Source organism: Paroedura picta, chromosome 12 (genome assembly GCF_049243985.1).
Source record: "Paroedura picta isolate Pp20150507F chromosome 12, Ppicta_v3.0, whole genome shotgun sequence".
In the NCBI taxonomy this organism is placed as follows: Eukaryota; Metazoa; Chordata; class Lepidosauria; order Squamata; family Gekkonidae; genus Paroedura; species Paroedura picta.
This window is the reverse complement of record NC_135380.1, coordinates 3670979-3679050: the sequence shown is the minus strand read 5'-3', so window position 1 is coordinate 3679050 and position 8072 is coordinate 3670979. Positions and strand designations below refer to the sequence as shown.

The 8072-nt window shown below is 49.0% G+C and overlaps 1 long non-coding RNA gene across 1 annotated transcript; it reads left to right on the top strand.

Annotated features, from left to right (window-relative positions):
* Positions 1-303: 303 nt before the first annotated feature.
* On the top strand, positions 304-7691 carry LOC143821895 (uncharacterized). Its single transcript, XR_013225954.1, has 5 exons — positions 304-374; positions 533-739; positions 3958-4044; positions 5366-5564; positions 7066-7691. It is a non-coding gene; the product is annotated as an uncharacterized LOC143821895 (long non-coding RNA).
* The last annotated feature ends 381 nt before the right edge of the window (positions 7692-8072 follow it).

Here is an 8072-nt window from a genome sequence, read left to right as displayed (position 1 = left end):
ATAGGTCCCTGGATTTGCCATCTTGAAACATCGTTCAATTGTTCCCTGCTGATGAGGATCAGGAAACCTTAGCAGTTGCTAAATATTTCACTGTGGTGGTTCCCACCTGTTGGAAGATCTGCAGTGTGCATGACTCAGCAGAATATAAAGGGAGTCCTGCAGGGGGCACCAGGGCAGGTGAGATGCATTGAGCATGGTGAGAGGAGAAGCCCTCATGAATCTCAAGTCCTCTCCTCCTGTGCCCTGATTGGCTCAACAGGGGATTTCCTGCTTGCTTGAGCACACACATGCACAAACACACACCCACACACCCGCTTGCCTCTAGAATTACGGCTGAGCAACAGAATGACTGCAGACAACAGCTAGCAAGATAGGTCTCTGTCTCCATCTTTCTATACGTTTTTATTTCTTTTAATACAACCATTTTATTGTTTAAGTAGACTGATGTTCCCCTCTTTCTCCCTCCCTCTCTCTCTGTTTTTCTCTGTCTGTCTCTCTCTCTGCATATTCAAACTCTGTTAACACCTATAAGGGGTTTGGTTCTCGGTCCGTTAAAGACCTCCGGGTCAAAAGAACAGTAAGATGAGAGAGAAGAGAACACTTCGTTAACATCTCTGCAAAGGACGAAAAGGTCATCCTTCTGCCAGGCTGGGGCTTGCAGGTCAACAGAAAGGCGCCTCTTGGTGGAGACCCAACCAAGTCTGCCGCTTCAGAGGCCAGCGCTGAATCCAGGCTCACGGTGGGATTTCTGACCTTTGCCTACTTGATCAAATTTGCAATGTTTGACAAAATTTACATAACTCAACATTTCGCCTCTTTTCGAGCTGAGTGGCCTGACATTCAAAGTTCAGAATGAACGACGTCTGGAGTTTGTTGTTTGTGGCCCATCATCATATGACCACCGTCCTTGAAACTCTTGGGGGTTCTGAGAAATCAGCGAGGTGACAGGAACCCTCTGGGGTTTCGGGGGGGGGGGGGAGAGAGATTCACAGCAGGAGTCAAAGCAGAAGCCCTCGGACAGATTCGAGATCCAAACTGAAAACGCTGCAGCAGGATAAAGCAGCCCAGTTCAGGAGCAGAAGGGATACAGAGGAATAGAGCGAGAGTCCAGGAGCACCTTAAACATTGCAGTATGCAAAATATGCGGTGTGCATGACCCTAGAGCATGAAAAGAATATCCTGCAGGGGGCATCAGAGGAAATGTATATTTAGCATCGTTAGACCAGGAATTTCCTGATGTTTTTCAAATAGCCTGATGTTTTTTAATGCTTTTATTAATTAATTGATTGATTAATACATTAATTTTCACTACCCAAAGGTGTGTCAAAGCAACTCACAATCATCTTCCCTTCCTCTCCCTTCAACAGACACCTGGTGAGATAGGTGGGTTGAGAGAGCTCTGACAGAACTGCTCTGTGAGAACAGCTCTAACAGGACTGTGCCTAGACCCAGGTCACCAACTGGCTGCGTGTGCAGGAGCGGGGAATCAAACCCAGCTCACCAGACTAGAGGCTGCTGCTCTTAACCATGACCCCACGCTGGTTCACCCACCCACGGCTCCACCTGACCCCCAGACCTCGTAACACGTATCACAATACATGCCCAACAGTCATCCTGCCTTGACCACCTTTGCTTTTAAAGCCAGGGGGTTCTCCTTTCTCCATCCATCATAGCCCATTTAGCTGCTGATCATAACAGGGGCTAGGCGGAGAACTCACAATAGCACTTATTGGTGTGGCACATGAGCATTTGCATACATTGTGCTGGTGATACATCTCATTGATCAGTATTATTACCTCCATACAGAAGGCTGGGGGGGGGGGAGGTTTTGATGCCAAGAGATCTGCATCATTTAGGAAACCGAGGGCCAAGGGAGGAACTGCAGGCGGGGGGGGGGGGGGAGAGAGGGTTCCTGGTTCTTGGAGGTTGATTATACGTTACACCTGAAAGCACTACAAGAACTTCTCTTTGTTTTTAAAAAAAATGAAAATTGGCCTTAGAAGGAGGCCATTTTGTGGCGGGCGAAAGGGAGGCGTCTTCCCACTTTCCCACCCCAAGTTCCTCCCCGCCGTTCCACCCTGGCCCTCTCCCGGCATTCTGGATCCAGAGCAGAAAAGCTAATTACGCTTTCAGCACTCCAATGGAGGCTGTTCTTTCCCCCCAAAAAAACAAATCAAAACTATTTGCGGCTTTGTTCCGTGCGTTTTGCAGGTAACGTGTCATTTGCCGCTTAGCCAGTATACACAAGAAGTTAGCCGGAGAGGCAGGCACTAGTGACGGATAATTTTGCGCCGTTTGAAAACAGTGTAGTGCTGGGCGTCAGCACAGGGGTGGGGGTTGGGGGGTTGGGGGAACAGGACTGAAATCGACATTCGGCCGTTATTTATCGGTGTGTCTTTTGCAAAATTCATAGCCTGCCTTTCTGCCCTGAGGGGACCTAGATCAGGGGTAGTCAACCTGTGGTCCTCCAGATGTTCATGGACTACAATTCCCAGGAGCCCCTGCCAGCGTTTGCTGGCAGGGGCTCCTGGGAATTGTAGTCCATGAACATCTGGAGGACCACAGGTTGACTACCCCTGACCTAAATGACCCAGGCTTGCCTGGTCTCATTGGATCTCAGAAGCAAAGCAGGGTCGGCCCTGGTCAATTCCTAGATGAAAGACCAGCGTGGAAGTCTGGAGTTACTTAACAGAAGCAGACAATGTCAGGCAACCCCCTCTGGCCACGGGAACTGATCTCTGAAGTCTGGAGAAGAGCTGCAACTCCAGGGGATCCCCAGGCCCTACCTGGAGACTGGCATCCCTTAAAAAATGCTCCCACCTTTGGGTTGGGACATGCCTAAAGAGCCTTGGGACGATAGAGTTTGGGGAGGGGAGGTACCTCCAAAGCAGCCCTTTCCTCCAGGGGATTTGATCTGGATCCTCTGGACTTCGCCTGGTGGTGAAGGGGCCATACAGGCCATCTAGTCCAACCCCCTGCTCAATGCAGGACCAGCCCAAGCCTCTGCATTAGGCAGCCTCAGGTGTTTCACAATATCTGACAATTTTCTAAAGGAATACAGATAAAAAGTCACTGAAAATAGGCGGCATTCTGCTGCACTTCCCGAAATTGTTCCAAAAGTCATTGCCTTGTGGCTCCCCTCCCTTCCTGTTCTTCTGATTGTTATGGCCTTCAATGAGCTGGCCTTTTGTTCTTCTCCAGCAATGAATGTCGCTGGGAATAAATATAGGTAAAGAAGAGTGAGACAAAGCTATTTTGATGATTCATGCAATATTCATTCAGAATAATTTGTACATGGTTCTTCTCCCCCCCCCTTCCCTCCCCCTAAAAAAGGTACATTTTGTAAGATGGAGCCATGAGGCTTAATTTGCTTCTGGCAAGGAACGGCATTTGGGACTTTATGGGTATTAGTTCTTGCGGTACATAATAGGGAGAAGAAGAGAACTTTAATTATGATTCAGTGAGCCACAGTGTGGATACGGTTTAAAGCCACTTAATTAGCGCCGAAATATACAGCCATGATTATCTTGAAATATGGCCTAATTAACCTATGGGAAGCCTGCACATGCTGTTGTGGAAAATCGGATACATTAATAGTCTATTAATGCATCGGGCTTGACTGCCCATCAAGCAAGCGTTTGGGAGCAAACAAACAAGCCTGTTCCTCCAGCACAGGAACGAAAGCAGGGGAGCTCTTCCCGCGGAAGGTGCACAAGTTAGGACCAGCCTGCAGGTTCACTGGCAGAGTTTCGCAGCATTTTGCAGCATCTGCTCTGCTGGGTTCTCACCTACCAACTCTCTACATCTTGGCTTGGGAAGATCCCAGCTTAAAGTCTGACGTCTCTTTCCTCTGTTTGTCTGTCCACATCGGGGCTGGCTCTGCCCTGAAGCCCTGAGTAGCATAAAAGGTGAGCCCCGTGCCCATCGTTTTCTTGATTTCTTTTTTTTACCTTTTAGCAACAGAAAAGAACATTTGGATTTATTCTCTGGCACTCAGATGTCTCAGGCTATTCGCTTTTAGTGTCTGTTGTGCTGCGGACAGAGGTAACTTCATTATCACCTTTAAATTAGAATCACGGAATCATAGAGTTGGAAAGGGGCAGACTAGCTATCTAGCCCCACCCTCTATTCAGTGCAGGATCAGCTTCAAGCATCCAGGATAAGTCCAGCTGCTGCTTGAAGAGCACTCCCTTTAAATCCTTCCCCTGCTGGGAATTTGCCCACAAAGGTGGGGTGAGCATTTAAAGGGAGCAGCCAGCGTGCCGAGCTGCTGATGATGACAGGTGCCCCACCCACTCCCTTTAAATCCCATCCCAACTAGGAAGGGATTTAAAGGGAGTGGGCAGGGTGCCTGTCATTGTCATCTGTTCAGCAGGCTGGCCTTGGTTAAAGTGAGGGCATCCTAGCCCCTTAAATGTGGCCAGGGTGCCAAACAGCTGATAATGTCCCACCCACACCCAGTTGGGATGGAATTGAAAGGGAGTGGGTGGGGCCTGTCATCATCAGCTTTTTGGTGGGTGCTCTTTCCCCCCTGCTCTGGTGGTGGACACACTGCTGCCTGGGCAGTTGGGGGGGGGGGGAATAGAAGCATGTGTACAAAAAGCCCCCAAAGTTTTCCGATTCGGCCAAATCGATTCGGCCAAATCTGAAAAGGTGAAGGGTATAGGTGCTTTTTGAATTCAGCCGAATCTTTTGCAGTGGTTGTTGTCATTCTGTTGCAGATACCTATAGCTCAAAAGGCATTGTGAGAAGTCACCCTAGAAGTGGGTTCTTTTAACCATCTTCCCTTTTTGTTTTGCTTTAATTGAACTTAGTTTGAATGGCTCAAAGGCTCAGACCTTAAGTCTCACGCAAATTCATCTCAATCGACTTTAAAAATCATTTGCATACAAATCCATATCACTTCGCTTTATCGTCCTGAGGACCATTGCTCTGCTGAGCCAGCTGCCAAAATGTGTTGAGCATCATGCTTGTACTCAGTGCTGTGCAGAAGAATCGACTCAATAGAGTAATTCTGGCTGCTCAAATTCCACTCTTCCCACACCCCCCCCCCCCAAATCTAATTCTCATCCTGGCTGATTAGTTGAAATCGTCCCTTTTCCTGACAATATCTGGCACAGAAGAAAGCCGGCAAATGGAACAAATTTACTCAAAACGAAACCAATTTGCATAGAACATCTCGATTTGCATAACATTTTTGATGCACGGAGTCTGAAGCTGCTCAGCTCATTCCCCCCCCCCCCCCCCCGCCTTGGATTTCTTTTGCCCGCAGTAGAAGTGCCCCCGCTGGTCTCTCCTGGCATAAATAATCCACCAACTCTTCTAATCTGAACACATTTATTACACACATTCGCTTCTGTTACAGCACGATGCATGCAAGAGGCCAACAGGCCCAGCTGGAGACAAACAGCTGGATTTACAGAACAGAAATAAATAGCAGGCGAGATACAAGTCGGCGCTCGCTAAGGGATACGGTCAGGAGGACCTGAATGAAAGGGAAGAGATGGACCTTGAAGGGGCCTGGAGCTAGAGAATCGTTCGTGGGCAGAAGTCACTGATACCAGGTATGTCTGGGGGGGGGCAACCTTTTTGGAGCCCACAGACCCCTTTGGGACCTGGACACAGGGTGAAGGCGGAACCACAAAACAGCTGCTGCAGAAGGTGGAGGCAGCCAACAAAGGTCAGGGTGTGGGAGCAGAAAAGAACTAGAGGTCAGGAGCACCTGAAAGATTAACAGCATTTGTGGCGGGGGAGTAGGGTTGGGAAATACGATGAGGAATGTGCCTATATTCCAGGTGTTTGGAAATAGTGTGGGTGGGTAAGGTGCCATCAAGTCACAGGTAACATGGCCACCCCAGCCAGGGCCTTTCAAGGCAAAGGAGAAGCAAAGGGGGTTGGCCATGGACTTCCTCTACAGCAGGGGTAGTCAACCTGTGGTCCTCCAGATGTTCATGGACTACAATTCCCATGAGCCCCTGCCAGCAAATGCTGGCAGGGGCTCATGGGAATTGTAGTCCATGAACATCTGGAGGACCACAGGTTGACTATCCCTGCTCTACAGATCTTAGCTTAGTGGTCTCCCTTCCAAGTCCTGACCCTGCTTAGCTTCCAACTTGTGGTGACCCCAGCAAGGGACTTTCAAGGTGAGGGAGAAGCAGAAGTGGTTGGCCATGGCCTTCCCCTGCAGAGCCCTCCTTGATGGTCTCCCTTCCAAGTCCTGACCCTGCTTCACTTCTCCCAAGATCGGCCTATACCATGCCCCCTTCCTTCCCTGTTTGGGAGTAGCAGCCATTCAGAAAACCCAGCTTGTGGGCTCCCTAAACACACATTTTTGAGAAGCAGGACGTTGACCTAGAGGGACCTTCATTGTGGTTCCCTAAACAGCAGGACAGATCATGCCCCAAATTGGCTGTGGCTTGCACAGAAGGTAAAAAGGCAACGCATGGCAAGCACCCATCGAGAGCCGCCTTACAGACACGGCACGCTAGCCAGTATTCCAGCAGCCTCCTCTCCTTTTTCCCCTTTTGGACGATCAAATCCAAAGTCACCAAACCCGGCAGCAATCACGCCTTGGGTAGTTTGCTTAAAATCCCCCTAACTGTTGCAGCGTAAGAAACAGCAGCTGCAGAGTGTCCTGAATAGGAAATCGAAGGCTCCTGACATCCAAATCCGCTGCAGTGATTGGAGGAAGGAGAGGAGGAGAGGCACGAAGGTGTCGGTCTCTGTGACTCACTTGGGCGGGGAGGCAACAGGGGGGGGGAGGCAATCTTAGTTGCCCCAAGAGTCCTGCAGAAAGCTCAGCGATGGGATGAGCTTCCCCACTCAGCAAGATTGATGGAGAAATTGTCAAGTTGCACTGTCCACTTTCCCGGTGATTACGGCGTGATGTATTTGACGGCGCATCTTGAGCGATATTTTATCCGGTACTTACTGCAGCGGCTTCAACAGGCTCCCAGGTACCTGGGCTGTCTGGCAAAAAAAAGAGAGAAGGAGAGAGAAAGTGCAGGAGAGGAAGGGGGCTGGGCGTTGATAAATAAAAATTACGTGAAATATGATTTCCTTTAGTGCTTCCAGCCACAATTGCGGATGATGGATCGGCCCAGGTGTGGCGTGTGGCGGAAACCTTTCCCTGCGCCTTCACCAGCGGACGGCAATTTGACAGAGAGGAGATCTTTTTGTATTACGGTCAGAAAATATTCTCCTTTTGGTCGTCCCCCCCCCCAACCAAAGGGAAATAAACAAGGAGAGAGCGCTTGGGTCTCCCTCATGGAGAAAAGTGATATTTGAAATTATCGGTGGATATAAGAGCAGCTGTTATTTTCTGCAGCTCACCCGCCACTTACAGAAGAAAGCCCTCGGTGTTCTCCAGGTGTGTTTTGCTGATCGAAACTAGCACTTTGGATGCGATAGAAATATAACTCCTCCGTCTTGTATTCCCCCAAAGCATAGGTTTATTTATGAAACAAAATTTACGTCTTGCCTTTTGTGCTTCTGTGACTTACGCACCTTGTTTTTAAAACCATCACAACAAATTATCAATAAAACCCGTACAGGCTGTTATTTTTTTTTTCCGTATCGGCAATGAATCCAGCGACAGTTCAGGTTCAATCGAATAATACAAAGTAGGTGTTTTATTGGCACTGTGAATGGTGAGTTTTGCCCAGCAGCTAAATCTTTCCGCTTTTCTATGCAAAGTTGTTTCTCTTCTTAATAAAATGACAGTATTCCTTTAAGCACCTCTCTTTGCAAATTTAAACTCTGCCAACTACCAAGAGGGTGGGGGCGCTATGACACTATGCCCTCCTGAGGTCCCTCCCTTCCCCCAAACCCCATCCTGCCCAAACTCAACCCCCCAAATATCCTGGAATTGCCCAACCCAGAGTCAGCCACCTCAGTCCAACTGAACTATTTCCTCTCCCCAAATTCCTCCTCCCCCAGAATTCATCTCTCTAAGAATTTTCCATCCCAGAGTTGGTAATGAATGAAACCTAGTGTTGCCAGACTCCAGGTGTGACCAGGGGATCTCCCAGGATTACAGCTCATCTCCAGACTGCAGAGGTCAGCCTCCCCAG